Source organism: Lathamus discolor, chromosome 5 (genome assembly GCF_037157495.1).
Source record: "Lathamus discolor isolate bLatDis1 chromosome 5, bLatDis1.hap1, whole genome shotgun sequence".
Classification (NCBI taxonomy): Eukaryota; Metazoa; Chordata; class Aves; order Psittaciformes; family Psittacidae; genus Lathamus; species Lathamus discolor.
In genome coordinates this window covers 44,905,318-44,922,902 of record NC_088888.1, presented here as the reverse complement: position 1 = coordinate 44,922,902, position 17,585 = coordinate 44,905,318, and the positions used below count along the sequence as shown (strand labels likewise).

Genomic DNA, 17,585 nt, shown 5'->3' with positions numbered 1-17,585 from the left:
ATTAGAAGAAAGTATTGTTACCTGAGGTAAGAAGTTTAGAGGTATTTGTTTGTAAGTTTGACTTTTTCTTTTGGATGCTGAAAATCAAAAAGCTGACTCTGGGGGTTTGTAGCTGAGAGGTCCTGGTATGTATGTTCTTTTTAATAATGGATATATCTGGTTCATTGCTAATCTTGCTTGTCATTAATCAAGATGAATGCTCTGTCTCGAAGACTAGCATAAATGATGAAAGTAGCTTAGTGCCTTATGAAAATAGAGCAATGTTAGAAAGATGAGTAAAGAAAGGGGAGTACTAAGATTGTCTAAGAAAATAATTCATATAGAAGGTACAAAAAGAAAAACCCTTATGCTATTTAGTTAACTGACTTTTTGATTGTATAATTTAATCACTCTGTAGTTTGTCTATAAAAAAAAAGGTACTTTTTATTTAGATGCCTATAGTGACTTGATGTGGTGTAGCATATTTTCGTTGTAACACCCAGCTGGTTTTTTTATTTGTGTATTTTATTCAAGCTGTGTATGCATATTATGTGTTTGTTCCATTACCCCTGAAAGCTGAGATGGGACTGTGTGAAATTGTAAGTAACAAAACTTTAAATCCTGAAGTTTATGGTAACATATGTGTTAAGAGGAGTGGAAATTAACTCAAAAACCCTACCCCTCCCTGATGTAAAACCCCCCATCACATGTGTGTTCACTTATCTTCAAAAGCTTGAATCAAACTGAATATTCCTGAACTCCCCTACTTGTAAGATTATGCTTGCTGGGAGTCTTGGGTCATCTTTTTCTTCCAAATCTCAGTGAAAATGCTGAAAATGTGATGTAGGGAGTAATTAATGTTCCTACAGAGATATGTAGCTCATTATAACAGAGTGGAAGTTTAGAGAAACTAGCTTAATTCAACTGGTAACTATAGCTGGATTTAAACAGACATCAAATGTAATCTTGGTAATAGAAGAGGCTACATGGTCCTTGTTTTAGTTATCCCCTTTTGGAATGGAACTATAATATGAATTATGAGGGCAAACTCCTGAGAGTCTGAGCTTTGGATACAGGTGTTTTCAAATGCAATGTTACTTGTTGCAGATTTCATGTACGCAGCTTTATATGAAACATAGCTGCTGGGGTTTTTTTATGCATTTTATTGTTCAGTTCCAGTTTATGCAGACTCAGAAGTTCATAAAATCACTTCAATTTTTCTCAGCACAGGTGAGTTTTCTTTGTTGCTGTTACTTGAGAGCTGAAGTCCTGCATCATTTGAAAGAAGATGCATGCTTAAAATAAGATGAACTAGCAGTAAGAGATTAATAAAATGTGTGTTCTATTCACTGTCATTTGGTTTTCTAATGTAGCACAGTAAGTAAGCCCTGAGGAGTTATTACAGCCTGGCAGGTTTTATTGCTGTCTGGTACATGCATTGAGCAGAAGATATCTTAGCCAAGCACAAGTTGAAAAATTGGTAGTATGGGCAACATCTATGCTACCTCCCAAATAAAATAATAGGTCACCTTGCAAATACTAATCTGCAGTAAAAACATGTTGGAACCTTAACCTGCCATGTTATAATGTCTTATTTGTTGAGTTCCCTGCAGAAAAAAATCCTCTCTTTATTTTTTAGTTCTTTTTCTCTTAAAAAAACCTCAAACAAAACCACCAACAAATATGCTCCTCCCACTTCTCAGTACTTCTCTGGGGTTACTGAGTGTGATGGCAGTGAATAGCTTTTGATTGAGGCCCTTGTTTTGAGTGGAAAGTGCTTTCATGGTCTTGCTTCTTCATTGTTAACAGCACCTCCCCTATGAAGACAGGCTGAGGAAGTTGGGGCTGTTCAGCCTGGAGAAGAGAAGGCTGCATGGAGACCTCATAGCAGCCTTCCAGTATCTGAAGGGGGCCTGTAGGGATGCTGGGGAGGGACTCTTTGTCAGGGACTGTAGTGACAGGACAAGGGGTAACGGGTTAAAACTTAAACAGGGGAAGTTTAGATTGGATATAAGGAAGAAGTTCTTTCCTGTTAGGGTGGTGAGACACTGGAATCGGTTGCCCAGGGAGGTTGTGAGTGCTCCATCCCTGGCAGTGTTCAAGGCCAGGTCGGATGAAGCCTTGGGTGACATGGTTTAGTATGAGGTGTCCCTGCCCATGTCGGGGGTTGGAAGTAGATGATCTTGAGGTCCTTTCCAACCCTAACTATTCTATGATTCTATGATTCTAATTACGCTGTCTTTTTGTCATCTTGAGCTGTTTTGTTTTTCTTGTGGAAAAATAAAAATGAACAAGCTGTAAGCAAGAGTCACTTTGAGAACAGTGGGAGTTGAATGTTCAGTTCAAATCTGCACTTTTCATTTGGTGTGTGTCTGTCTCTGATGGGGATCAGGCTGCCCCTGGGACTCTGTTGGTTGCAGGTGTCAGAACTCTGCTGCTGAAAGATTCAGTAGGGACCTGTACTGAGAGACAAAGGTGGCTCCTCTGGTTAGTTAGCCCTGTGTGACTCTTTCTGTCAAAGTCCAGCTATTGGTGAAAATTGCATATAATGCCTGCCTCATTTTTCTGCAGCCTAAAGCTGGAGCACCTACCTAGCTTTTTCTCAGCCTGTGCTGCTGGCTGGGGGGAATTCAGGCATCTTGCAGATAATAGGTTAGAATGGGCTTTCACTCTTAGTTATTTGGAGGTCCTCATCCAATAACCCCAAAGACAGGGTGACTGTTAGACTTGTGAATTCAGTCCATTTTATTCTCAGTAAAATGTGTGTATTCATTCCCTTAAAGGGCCTGTATTATGTTATGTTCTGTTCCTTTAAAATGAAAACAGCAAGAAAATCCTGTCGAATAATGCTTATCTGATGGATGAAAAGGGAAGAACAGAACAAATCTTGATATGCACACTGAAAAAATCTGTTGTAGCCCCCAAAAGTGGTACGAGTGTTCTCCAGTTCTCTTTGCTCCTTTACTTTTGGAAGTGGATAAACATTATTCTGGTACAATGTGAATGTGTTAGATGTGAAAAGGTCCCCTGACATCACATGGCTAATTGGGGCTCCTCAGTGAATGGGATATGGCCTTTAAGCAGTATCCTGAATGCACTATTGACTTGCTGACAGGAAGCCCTGTAGCGATAACAAAGGAAGAAATGATTTAGCAATCACCGGAAAGCCTCCCTTGATTTTGTATCTGCTAGTCCATCTATTTCCATGCCGGTGGAGCTACCCTCACATGAGGGCAAGTCTCTCATTGTTCAGTGCTTGGTTCCTCTCTTTTTTCTGCTTTCTTTCCTTCTGCTTTAAAATGTCACATTTTCCACAGGCAGTATGAAAACCAAAACAAAACAGCTGCTAGGGTGATGGAGTGTCAAAAAGTATTAACTGCTGCTAGCTGCAGCAGAAAATGGATATGAGAAGACAAAGTGTTGTGTTATGAATGGCAGGGCAATTTCCAAAATTAGTTTAAGAATGTCTAAAGGATTAATGTATTGTCTTACTGAACTATGGCAGGCCATTACTGTGTCTAGGGTGACTCTGCTGCAACCCTTTAATACCAAAATCCCAAATCCTGCTTTAGGTAAGTTTTGGGGTTTGTTACTGTAACAAAGAGGCGCTATTCCAAGTTTAAAATGCTTTGCTTTGCATTACAGCACCCAATGTGCCTATGTAGCTAAGAAAATATTCAAAATTCATTTATTTTTAAAAGAAAGCAATAAAGCCAGTCTTTCTGTTGATCCATGCTTCTTGGAAGTACAGTGTAAATAAGCATGCTTAGCATGACTAGGAAAATTCTTCTGCTGTATTTGGGCAACATGTACACCAGGGCATTTTTATACTTATCTGGATGAACTCAAAACGTCAAATGTTCTGGTTCAGTATTGGAACACAGTCAAAATTAATAAATATGCTAGGAAGGACATAAATATTAACAGCTGTCTAACCCTGATATATTTATTTGAAAACGTGTGACACAACAAAAGTTTTTACCACATGAAATCAAGCTAATTGTCCATGTATTTTATCATTTCATCTCCTAATTAAAACAATAATTCTGAGGTATCCCTGAAGTTATGTTCTTTGCCTTAATTAAATCAAAAGGAAATTACAATTTGTTGTGCCTCTTCCCAGAGAATGTTGTGCTCTTCCTGAAGCAGCTCAGCTTTTCCACATTTTGCCTTGAGTAACTCCTTGTACAACTCCTTCTCTTCCAGCTCTTGTATTTATTCAAAGTGTCTGTTTTCTGTGATGCTGTATAGCTGCATACTTTCTGAGGTTTGTCATCTTAATTTAGGTCTCTGGATTAGTTTCCTTTTTGTGAGAGGTAAGGGTTGTTCACTGGATCATCCTGAAGATCTGGTGTGAGTGCTTTCTGAAGGCCCAGGGAGAATTGTGGCAGACTAACTCTCCTGCAGAGGTTGTGGGGTGCAGTTCTGCATTGGAGGCACTGGAGCCCAGCCAAGGCATGGCAAATCTCAGGTTAATCGTGTCTAGGATAAACATAGGATGATTATATTTAAAATAATGAGGCTAAGTTGTTACTTTAGGTCATATCCTTGGAAAATGGTAGCGGTCACTCACCACTGTAGGGCTCTATGCAGGTAGGATAACCTACATAACCATGGTAGGATGGGGGTGACCTGGGGGAGGGCAGATGGCAAAACAGACTTTCCTCTGTAGCTTTCACAAGATGGCTGCCTCTGTAAGTTTTGGCAGAGTTGATATAGAATAAAGTGTTAAACTGGTGTTAATCTGCACATGAAAATTTCACCCATATACTCAAAAGTGACTGTGTTTCTAGCAGTGTGACATCCAGTTGTGGTCATCAGTGTGATTTTTCCAGAGGGTTGCTATAGACCCAGAAGGCATGATTTATTTTCTAGCAGTACACTTTTACTGTTCCCAGCAGAAGTCACACAATTTGTTGGGAAGTATTGCAGGACTCTTTCGGAAGTCTTCCAAGCATTTTATGGAGGAAAATGTGACTCAGGAACACAAGCCCCTAGCTGAAGGGAACGTTTAGCTTTAATTATGGCTTTCTTACTGGGTATAAAAGGTCAATCCATATCTTATGGAAAGTTTGGAATAAAAATAATCATAAAACCTTAGGAGAAGAGTACCAGAGGACAGGGAGGGGTGGGAGGAGAAGAGGGCAAGCATGCATTTGCAAAGCAGGATGTTCCCTATTGGTATGGAATTCAGCTGTGAAAGTGAAATGAGGATACAAAGCACCACTTTCATTGCTTGTGGGCCTTCATTTGTTACAGATTTGAGAATTGCTTGAATTATCAGTGCTTCTTCACCAAGTCTGGCACTATGCTCCTGTTTATTTATTGCTGTATTACTTGTCCCTTGTGCTGATATCAATACAAACAAGGATAAAGTATCAATGTGGGATGGGTATGCGGAAATGCACTTTCCTGTGGGGCAAGTGTGAATATTTACAGTTGTCTTGATGTACATGTATATATACACACACATAGGCATACACACATAGATATATAAAATATTAAAAAATATATTTCTGTAGGTATGTTTGTAGGATGTATATAGATCTATGAAACGTATACAGCCATATTTATAAAATAGATCTATGGGCATATAGACCTATAGATACCTGAATCTATAGATTCAGGAAAGACATGGCATGATTTCGGAGCTGCCTTTAGGTGTGACGAGAAGGACCGACGGACCGACCGGTGGTGGGGGGAACGGGGTGGTGGTGCGCCGGCGGGAGCCCAGCGCTGGGGGGCAGCGCCGCCTGCTGCAACCTCCCGTGCTGGGAAAAACGCTTCAAGTCTGAAAGGGCAAGCAGCGCTCCGAGGGGCTCCCTGCAACCCGAGGGCAGGCAAACACAGCCCTGAACAGATGCCTTGCGTACTTCACCCCCTTTTTTACGCCAAATGAGAAATCCGGTTTTCCTGTTGCATCCCTCGAGCGCTCCAGCCTAACAGAGAGGGAAAGGAGGTCGAAGGCTCTGGGCTGGGCTCTGAGTGGTTAATGCGCTGGACTGTCCTTGCGCACCATTTTTGCAAAGTTATGCCTCTGCCAGAAGATGACGAGACCGGTGGAGGCACAGCGGTCCAGGCCCTCAGGCTCCATAGAAGGTCTGGAGCGTGCAGATCGCATCAGCACCACAAAAAAGGAAAAGCCAGGGGATCATTCTAGTGACCCCAGGTGGCACAAGCACTGTTTATGTCCAGTTCTCTGTAGGAAGTATGTAATAATACAGTGATTAGTTTTGTGCTTCTTCATAGTTCATCTTTGCATTTCTAGCAGCCTGCTGAATGCTGGAGAGAGACACTATCTTCTACTGTTTCAAAGAGCACTCTATTACAGGAAGTTGCACATTATGCTTTCTCATGGAAACATGACTTTTTCCTCCATATGCTGCTATTTTTTTTTTTTTCCATGAATTCAAAGTAACTTGAAACTTATGGCTGCTCTCTGGGTATGTGAAAAATGAAGTATTAGCCAGTGTGACAGGAGTTGTATCCCATATAAAGGAAATTCTTGATCTCTGAAAATCCATTCTAAAAGAAGTTAAATATTTATTGAATGCTGCTCCTAGCATGAACCTTTTGGCTGCCCTGGGGCAAACAGATAGTAAACAGTGGTAGATATGTTCTATAAAACTGTATGTGTCATCTGGCTTTTTTTCTGACCCTGAGGAGGCTCAAATTCCTCAGGAAGCATCTCCCTCCTTCTCTTTTATTGCCAGATGTTTCTTATCACTGGATTTTTTTGTTGTGACTTTAGTTGGTGTCACTGGGTAATAATTATTTTTTCTTAGCTACTGTTAATGCTTTCTTTCTCTAGAGTTCCCTGGGGAAGCAGATATCCTGAGCTCCTATTAGTGTGACAAAGTACAGCGATCACTTATGGGCTTCATTTATGTATGTAAAGATTGTTCAGGGTGCTAAGATCACTGTGATCAAGCTGTCTCTGCTGGGATTTCTTACAGTGTGATAAATAACGTTTCTTGCTCCTTTCAGTTTATAAATGCAGCTCTTATTCCCATGTGTAAAAATGATGCTGTGGATGAAATGTGTTTATATGTTTTCTTTTCTGATGGAAAAAGTATATATTCCTTGTTTATTTTTAGGGTGTTAGAACCACAAAACAAAATTGTAAATGTTCCTATATCGTGCTGCTGGATGTTATTTCTATTTCATACATGGGGAACTGAGGCACAGCAAAGCAAAATGAATTCTTGGAAAACACCAAAGGAGCACATGGCAAAAGCTGGAAAACAATCAGCTATTCTCAGTACTAGTCATCTGCTTTGTGCACAATGGTTCTCCTTCATTAAAACTGGAAGGATTTTCTTGTCTTGAGAATGAGGAGGTCAAGCATTGTGAGAGATATTTAAACTAATGTAGTTCCAACTAGCTGAAAAAGGAATGCAACAATCTGCACTTTTCGAAATGTAAATAAATTTGAACATTTTACTAAAATTATTAGAGGAAATGGAGGGAAAGAAGAACCAGAAGATAAACAGTTAAGGGAATGGAAAGAAAATATCAGTAAAAAAGCAAAATTGCTCTTATTGTATTGCTGTAATAAGTAACTTGTTCTAAGGGTTTGTAAACTCAATACAACTAATCTAACAATTCCTTGCCCTATTAAAAGAACACAAAGCTCAGACTAAAATGTGTTTCATAGGCACCTACACCTGTAGATTCTCATTATTCTTTATTTCCACAGTAAACAGGGAGATGGCCTGTCCCACATCTCCCTGCTTTAGGTGGTCCCATAGCTACAGTGTTCTGTGAAAGGTGAAGGACTCTATCTACAGGACAGGTGCCATAACGCATGTGCTTATCAGCCATGATTGAACAAGGCTTTTGATCCTGGCTGGTCACATTTTTCCTTTGAACCTACAAGCCAGAGAAAGTGTCTCGTAATGTTGAAACTGTTTTTTTACAGGAGATCAAACCTCCCACTTTGAACATCAGAAAAAATCCTTGCTCTGTTGGACTGAAAATAGTAAACTCTCCTTTTCCATCCTCTGCTTCTCTGATCTTGTGCCAGTAGGTCACAGCAAGGGTGGTTGTCATTATAGTATTGATGCATCCCACTCTTCTTGTCCTCCTTCTCATGTGACTCAAGGGTGGAAAATTCCCATGGCCACGAGTCTAGCCTTCTTGTAGCCCTGCAGAGATTTTACAGGGGTAGCTGGCATACCGTATGGTACTTCATACTCATGACAGCTTGGGCCATGCTAATCTGCCTTTTTGTCTACATAGAGCAGTCATGTACATGTCATGTACGTCATGTGGTGCTTTCATTATGAGCATGCAGTGACCTCCACACCACTGCAGGAGTAGATGGCCAGCTTCTAGCAAATGGAATTTCTACCTATCTGTGGGCTGATAATATACTGATGAAAGTCTGCAAAGAGACTCATATTATGGTTTAGTTTTAGTTCTTTTGAGAAAGAAATGCATCTCCAAAGAAGCATTCACTTTAAGGCAACAAAGTGTTCTTTGTTCTGGGGCTACTAGAAAATATTGGTACTTCTGTCTCATGGTCCTTCAGAAAGTGAAAAAAATATGCCTGTCCTGGTGGGATTCAACAGGCAACTGGTTAGTAATTATCACCTTGAAGAGCACATGATGTCTGTTCATTGACAAAGTATGTTTAAAGGGAAGCTGAAATCTTACTTCCTTCTCACTGCTGTGATTAAAGGTTGGCGGGATCATCTGTTATATTAGGGGCCTTCAATCCTTTCCTGTAAAGGGTGTTGGAATAAAGATGACTTCGGCAAGTGGAAACTCTTCAGTATTCCAGGAAGTGGCAAGATGATGCCCAAACATATGTATGAAACACAGAAGGCAAGAGGATAACATTTTTAAAACTATTTACTTGTGTGGAAGATCCTATTTGTGCTCTTATGGTCCAAGTGCAAGACTAGGCAAGACTAAAGACAAATATTTTTAAATGGACTCAGTTTGGGACATAGCTGGTTGGCTGGCAACCAGAAAGTGCACTGGTTAATACTGGTGTGCCATAGTTACAGGGAAGGGAGAGAAGGGGGTGCTCTGTGGTCTTGCACAACGGAAATGCAGGGTGAAGTTTGTGAGTTACTGACTGGAAAGGTATATGCTGCTTTCCTGGTCAAATTGATCTAGAGATCAATCATAGTTATTTCTGGTGATCACGTGGGTTTGCCGGCAATACATTATTGTTTAAGAATGTAAAAGGATGGTTGTTTTGGCCACTTTAGGAATTATTTGTTCTTTACAATTTCAATATTACATTTCCCTGAAGCTTTTATTTTGACTATAAAAATGTAGTTGGAAAGTTTATTTTAGTCAATTTCTTTTTAAATGTCTGGCTTGGGTTTTGAGTTTAAGAAAAAGAAGTCATAAACCTTGTGTTTTGCAATGATTCAAGCATCATTCAGCTCCAATAAAAACCTTCAAATATGCATATATTGTTAATTTTATAAATATTTTTGAACAACCACCACTGCATGTGAAAAAATCCTTAAATCCTTAAAGATACTGTTTGGGGAGGGGGCAAGATTTGACAGACTAGCTGCCTCTTAGCAGCTTAAATATGTTTTTTGAAACTACAAACCAGTGTGAAAGAGAGCATACTTGTTTTTAACTGTTGTACATACAAAATGTCTAAACCAGCAGTCTTCACTGAACTAACTCAAAACATCACAGATTTGTGAACTTGGGAATGAAGGGTTTAAACCAGGTTTGATGGGGGAAGAGGGACTGAAAGCTGGGGGTGAGAGAAGAAACATTGCACAGGGGGAAGATGTACCCAGCAGAAGGTTCTAAGGAGGACTTCAACATTCCCACTCAGAAGGGAGTGTGCTCAGATGCTTACTTTGTATCTAGATACTCTAGCATATTGATTTGCGTGGCAGAAAAGAGGGACTGGAGGTCCAGTCACAAGGCTGTGTATGAACAGATTGTGCAGAGTGTTGATAGGAGTGCTCTAATGCTCCCTCTGAAAACAGGCCTTTGAGATGGCCAGGCGTGTCCAAGTCTTACAGCTGTGCCAGGTCAGCCCGAGAATAGAGAGGATGCAAGCATTGTTTAAAGCCTTTTCTCCCTGTCTCAGCTTCCAGTATAGAACTGTTTAGTCAGGCCTAAGAATTTACTGGGTTTCATCCAAATTTACCTTGTTCTCAGAGCTGGATTTACTAGAGTTTAAATAACAATGAAATGTGAACTGATTTTGTCAATCTGGCTGCTCTTTAGGCCTGAAACCCTTCTGTCTGTTTCTACTCCCATAACAACCAGCCTTTTCAAAAAGGATGCAACCACAGATCTGGCAAGTCAGGATGCTGCTAAAACAGAGCATGTAGGAGTTAGATCCCAGGATGGCAAAACTGCTGGCTCCTGGTTTGTGCCAAAGAGCCGACTGTGGAGAGTTGTGATATTCTTCCATTAATATCAGGAATTCTGGCTGATGATGGTTTATATGCTTAGACTTTTGCACCCAGAATCTTTCCTAGAGTAGCCTTTGTGATGTGAACTGTTAAAGAGCTTGGTGAGCTAACACAGCCAAAATGTTCTGGCCCCCTCTTCTGAGCTTGCTTTACCAGGGAACAACAAATGTAAGAACTCCAGTCCCCAGCTCAAGGAAGGCTCTTCTAAGCATCACTGAGAAGTAGAGCTTATTTGGAAGAGGAAAAAACCATTTCTTTGTTGCTCAAGTGCTACCTTTGGCCAACATGTTGGGGAATATTTGGTGGGGTGCTTTAGCTCCTCCTGCCTTCTAATGACATTAGGTTGACTCAGAAGAACTCTGGAGAGCTGTTACAAAGCTGTCTCCTTAGAACACATGTAGCTGAAGAGGTATGTGGGGTATGCACATGTAATGGTATGTAGAGGCAGTGGCCAACTGCCTGGAAGAAGACAGTGAAAAGGTTAATGATATGAGCAGTGTGACTTGGGGTGACAGTTCATTTTGGAGCACGCCATTAATGTCCTGCAAGAGTGTTTGAGTATTTCTGAGGTATTTACATCTTCTGTCCCCTTCAACCAGCTTGCTAGCCTGTTCAGAGCACAGAGACCGTGTTACAAAGGTGGCTTCTGGGAATATTCTGAAAGTCTGAGCCAAAAATCTTCAAATTCTTCTGAGCCAGACTTCTCCAAACCTAATATTTGGGGGTTTGTCTTTTTTTTTTTTTCCTCCCTAATTGTGTTGTGTGGTGGTTTTTTGTGGTTTTTGCTGTTGTTGTTTGTTTGGTGGGGTTTGTTTGTTTGTTTATCTATCCCACCCCCACCCCCCCATGGTCTGAAACAATGCAAAGAAAAGTTCCTCGTTTGAATACCACAATTTTAAGAGTGCTCTGATATTCACAGGATGAGCTGTGGCCTTTGCAGAGACTGAGACATTAGTTAGAAGTCCGGGTTTTGCAGGAAATTGGCCTACTGTAGAGTGCAAAAACTTGCCTGTGTTTTGTATTTATTTTCCCCAGCGATGGGTATTTCTTGCCATCTGTTAAAAGGGACAAAATCAGAAGGGAAGCAACACAGATTGCAGTAATGCTTTTTTTATTTTTTGAAATCAATGTATGCAATGGTGCCTTGTTAGAGGAGCCAAAGGCTGCAACAGTTTCTTTGACAGAGTTTTATCGGTGCAGCTTGTTCATGGTCACCAGTAGCCTGCAGTTTCTAGTCCAAGAACTTCTGTCCACACATGCCTATTAAGCAGATTCTGAGCAGGTAAATCATTTTCTAGGGCATACGTAGTTTCTATAGAAGTGGGGAGAGTATTTACAAAATGGAGAGGAATTGGGGATAGAAGAGGGTTTGTCTCAGCAGGGTTTTCTGGGAAACAGAAAGCTGAAGGTGGCAGAGAAAAGAAATGACCCAAACCAGCGTCCCTTTGTTCTGTGGGAGGCTGGGCATGCTAGCTGCTGCTGGTGTGCGGTCACAGAGAGCCCTGCAGGGGTCTGCGACTGGCACTTTCTTTTGCCAGCAGGCAGTAACTTTTCTGAAGTTTGAGGGACATGACTGATCAGTGGCATTTTCCTGCAAGGTAAATCACTGGTGGATTTGACTCTTGTCCTTTTTCTCTTGATGCTTCAATTGCTCTACTAATTCATACAATGAAGTTTAATACGTTGCTCTTTTCTGTTAGCTCATTTCTAGGTCTGAGGTGCTTAAGCCAAATACCATCTGCTTGCTGTGCACAGTAGAAAAGGTAGGAAAACCTGTAGTGGAAAGGTGGTTTTGAGTTGATGGTCAGATTTTCTGGTTTCTAAAAAGCTTTAGTTCATGGTTTTGACCCAGAGCACTGCAGCAAGTGAAAAAAAAAAATAGGTGTGTGTGTGTGCGTGTTTGTATAGTAGCAACAACAGTCATAATGTAGTGATGTTATCTGGAAGTATCATGTTCAGTTGGAGTGCAGCTGGGAAATCTGTGCAACCATCCTACCAAAACAAAACGAAATACCAAAAAAATCAAAACACAACCTCCCAAAATCCCCTTCATGCTTACAGAAGTTTCTGGTCTAAGTAGCTAAGACAAAAGAAGGCAGTAGTTAAAGTGCCTGTAGGAGGAGCGAGATAGTTTGCTTAAGCTATATACCTATTTTATAGATAACTAGAGTAATACAGAACCTACAAGCAAGTGTAAATCTGTCCCTTCCATGTTTGAGGCCTCTCCATGACCAGAGAATACTTTTTCATCAAAATAGATTGCATCAGGGTGAGCATCCAATTACAACACCTGTGTCCAAAAAGCTTGTGAAAGTAACATTTCTTCATTCAGTTAGCATTGTATGTGCCTGATGGCAAACAAAGTGATGGGGAATGCTACAGCCAAGTAAAAGGCAAGTTTCCTCTACAGGAACATTTTCTGCACAGGAAATAAAGGGCAAGTATAAAACTATTTCTGTAACAGAAGCACTTGTGTATATATTGTTTTATCTTGTTTTTACCAAGAGTTGTCCAGAATATGAAATTCTGGAATTGTGTGGGCTCCAAAGTTATGTACAAAATCTCATAAGCCTAAGACTGGTTTTGTTGTGTTTTTTTTTTTTTTTTGTGAAAGTAAGGTTGCTTTCCCGTTCACCATCACATGCTGGTGTGTTTTTTACAGTTCTTGTCTGCTCTTGAATTGGTTTGGGGTGAAATGCTGGGGTGGAGGTCAGCAACCCATTGCTGCTGTGATGTTGGCTCCAGTTTTCATGCACCAGCAGAGCACTGTTCATAATCCTCTCCACCAGCTCCCTCCCCCTCAGCATGGAGAGATGTGAAAGTATTCCAGACAATAGCTTCTGTATTCTGTAAACACACCAAAGGTCATAAAAATACACAATGCTAACTTTAGCTCCTGCTTTTCAGTGTCTGTCACTCCCATTTGACCTCATGTGATTGTGTAAAAAGGTGAATAGTCATCTTCAGGTTTAACAGTGGGGAAAAAGGGAGCTTGGTCACTTCTGTAATAGGAGAAACCTTTCCTCAGCAGGTGTTACTGGCTTCGGGGAGTTTTGTTTGCTTTTCAGGTTTCTCAGTCTTGCCAGCACTGAGGCCAACCATAATAGGCTTCTGCCCAGAGTTGTACTTGAGTAGTCAGAAAAGTCTTCAGTTACCTGTGATTAGATACGGTTGTTTTACCCCTTGGTTAACGTTTGCATACAGCACTGTCAGGGGTCATTCACTTGACTGAGTAACTGACAAATGAAGCAAGAATGGGACATTTAACAAAGTCTAAACATTTATTAGTACAGGCTTGCCCTATCACAATCTGTCATGGGTTTGTTTTTTGTTGTTTTGGTTTTTTTTTTTCTGTAGGTTTTATTCTGTAAAAGTAGTGAAAGGAATTTGTGCTCTCTTTAAAATATTTTATAAGCATTTTCAAGAGGCACATGAAGTAGCATGTCAATAAAATGGAATCAGGCCTATAAAACTAAGCTTCAGCTTTTTGTGGCATCTACTGATTTCCAGGCTCTGTGCACACCTCCCAGCAAGACAGTGAAGACATCTGTTTCTGTGAATGAGCAGAATGCACTTGGCCTATGAGCAGAAGGTGTGTTTCAGCCTATGGTATCATGTTTTTCCTCTAAGAGCTTCCAGGAAACATAGCTTCTGTGTGTTTAAGGTTGCTGGCAGACAGTGTGAAAATATGGAAAGCTATTCCTGACGGGTTTCCCTCTTTTCCCTCCTCCCCCACCACCACTCAAGTTAGAAGTGACTTATCTAACCCCTTTGGTAACAAGCAATGTGAAGGTGCTAACTTTCCCCAGCCTATTTAAAAGGACTGAGAGATCTATAACCTCAGTGGAAGTTGATACGGCAAAGTGGGGGGCTGGAAAGAGCTGCATTCAAAATTGGCAATTAACATTTCAAACCATTGATTTCAGTGTCTTCTGTTTGGAAATGTGTGATCTGACATCTGCTGTTTTATTTAGGATTCCAAGGATTGCCTTTTTTGTCTTGTCTCCTCTGTTCAGCTGTGAGGATGTCATCCTGGCCTCATTGCTGTCAACAGTAAATCCCTCATTTGACATCAGTAAGAGCAGGATTGGACTCCCAGTGCTCTGTTGTTTGCTCACAGTGCACATCAGGCTCCTTAGCTTTTTGAGAGGTTGGTCTAACTAGGATAAATTCAAAAAGATGACGGACTTGCCCCCCCAACACTGCCTCGGCTCAGAAACTGGACTCCCAGAGCCCTATCTTAGGCAGAGGTTAATCCCCAGAGCTGCCATCCAGGACAATGGGCACAGGTCTACACATTTCTCTGGGGCAGCAGCTGGGGCCTGGCCCAAGGTGGGGAGATCACCTCCAGCACCTATCCTTCCTGCACAGAGCTGGAGGGCTTGGGGCTCTTCAGAGCATGCAGGAGGGAGAGTTTGTGACTGTCCAGGCTGCTGTTCTGCTGAAGCTGGTGCCACCAAGGGCAGGAGTGTCATGTTGTATGAGCACTTCTGCAAACAAGCAGGGTGTTCTCCCCCATCTTGTACATTCCCTGCTTCTCTGGAGTCACTGAGAAGGAATGGCTTTGATTAGGCTCTTAACCCTTGCAGGGTCTCATCTGGCCCGGGTACTTCTTTTACATGAGGCTTGCACTTTTCCTCATCCAGCTCTGTACCTCTGGCTTTGTTAATTCTGTCTTTGCTTTTGGCCTGACTTGAAATCCAGACCATTCCATACTGCCGTCAATACGTATAGCTGCAACTCCACATCCTCTTGAAATTCTTTTAATTCTTTAATTTTGTACTAGAAGCTATAATAGTCTAGAAAGAAAAAGAAAAACAAAAAGAGTGTTCTTCATGTAACCCAAACTTCAGCTCCCTCGATTGCTGGCTCCACTTTCCTAGTTTGTGATGTCAACAGAAGTCTTCACGATTAAGAACACATATCAAATTTCACTGACTGGCTTAAAGGAACCCTACTGGGAAATGTTACCGACCCTTTTTTCCCCTCTGCCAAGTAAAATCTTGAGAAGTTTAATAAATAACAATAATTAAAAAAAAAAAAAAAAAGGCTGAAGAAAGTCAGGGCTGCTACTGAAATGAAATGGATGTGAGTGTCCTGGGCAGGGCATAGTGCAGAGTCTTCTTCTAGCCAGGATTATTTAGCATTCCACCTGCCCGCCACCAGAAGCGCTGCTGCATCCTATGGTATCACCACAGCTGCTACTCCACATTGCCTAATCCAGACTTCGGCTACATCCGATCTGGTTACCTGCCCGGCTGCTCTAGATTCGCACTTTCTCCAAAACTGGGAAGTCCTTAAGATTTTTCTCTCTTCTGTCTTCTCCCCAGGCCATCAGACAAGAACATCCACGTTGCTACTGTGGCTCCCCTTGGGCTCACATGAACTTTAATGTTTTGAAATCATTGGGTCTGTGTGGTAATATGTCTTCTTTAGCATTTAAATAAACCTAAATATTTGAAGACCTATAAATGAGATTGTGATCAAGTTTAATGTAGAATGGAAGCACTGTGTTGTTTCTTTTCCTGTAATTTGTTCATATACATCCAACACAAGGAGAAGTTTATTTGTTTTTAAGGATATTGTATTGTCAAAAGATAAACGTTTTTTGAAGCCCTTCTAAAATGGTAAGAAACAACCCCAGCCTTGCTATAGTCTGTACTGAGCCTCACTGCTGTAAATAGTGGAAGCTCAGAGTATGACTTTTGACAGTGGCACCAAATCTACACCTTTGCTAGGCAGTCATTACTAATCCCGTATACTGTTTGTTATCTACTTGCTCCCATACTCCAGGATAAAATTATGCCTTTTGAGGGTTGAGAGACACACCGGAAAGGACTCATTTCCAAAGAAATTGGGATAGGGCCCGGGGAGCAGAAGGTCCAGCTTCTGGGGTTGCTCCTGCTTTCCCTGTCTGAGCATGCACTGGCTCATACTAATGGAGGGGGCAGAGCCTCCATTCCCTGTTGTATTTGCATCAGATAAAGTGATAATTTCTGGCTTAACCTTTCCATGGGAGCAAACTTTCACTTCACTAACACTGGAGTCATTAGCAGGATGGGTAATACACCCTGTGATCCAGACCTGGCTGTGACCTGCATGGAACCATCCAGCGGCAGTGTTAATTAGTGCCTTAGTGCCACCTGAACGCATCTTTACGGTCACTTTGGCTGAGGTCCTGACTAATTTTGTGTGAATCACTAAGCAGCCAGTGCTCGGTAAATAATTTTGGCCTTTAACTGCTTTAGCAAGACCCTGCCACTGAGGATAAATGACATCCTGTTGTTATCTGTCCTCTGGGCAGCTACTAAATTCCCACAGCAGCTTTGGTTTGCAGTCTCTGTCAAAGGATAGTGCTCCAGGCATTGCAACGTGTCCCTGATAGGAGCATGAATAATGAATATAATTAGGGGCTGACCAGGCAGAGACACATTAGGCCTGGGTAGCAGAAGCTCGAGTTGGGCCCTGGAAATATTTCTCCCTTTTTGGTCTAGTTTTTGGATGAAGGGGGAGAGGGGGAGGGAGCAGGAGTGCTGAGGCAGGGCTAACAGCTTTTTCCAAGTTCCCAGGAGGCACAGATTGATGCTTTTATGCACTTAACTTTGCCTCTGATCATTTGGTGTGTCTGCTTAATGCAACTGCATGCATGGCACTGTGAGGAGCTGCAGAAGAAATGCCTCCTGTGAGGACTGTTTGGGACCACCAGAGGAGTGTGGTGTGTTTTGGCAGGGGTGCAGACAGGATTTATCCAGGAGATGCAAGAAAGCTAATTTAAACTTTCTGATTAGCTGGATTTTGTAGTTGGGCAAGCTGCCAGGAGTCCAGAATATTAAATTGTCTTGTGCTATTAAACAATATTTTGGTGTCTATTCTCAAGGGTCTTTTAGCTATTTTCCTCGTGTCTACTGTATTAAATGCTTGAGGCGGCCCCAGTTGCCTGGAAGACAAGCCCTATGTAACCCATGTGAACTTCAATGTGTGCATGCATATCCTGAGAACATGATCTGATTGCTGGTGTTTCACTGAAACCTGCCACCAGATTCATCTCTACCTGCTGTTGTTGACAATGGCTAAACTAAATAAACGCTGTCTACATTAAACTTGTAATACACATCATGAACAATAATGGGAAATTGTTTACTAGGGGAAAAAAAACAAACCCCAAACAGAACAACCTCCCCAAACCCCAAATTCCTTCAA

The 17,585-nt window shown here is 41.5% G+C and overlaps 1 long non-coding RNA gene across 1 annotated transcript; it reads left to right on the top strand.

The window, feature by feature from the left end:
- Positions 1 to 564: 564 nt before the first annotated feature.
- Positions 565 to 15,776, top strand: LOC136014368 (uncharacterized). The gene is made up of 3 exons (XR_010612663.1): positions 565 to 578; positions 1,153 to 1,209; positions 15,716 to 15,776. It is a non-coding gene; the product is annotated as an uncharacterized LOC136014368 (long non-coding RNA).
- The last annotated feature ends 1,809 nt before the right edge of the window (positions 15,777 to 17,585 follow it).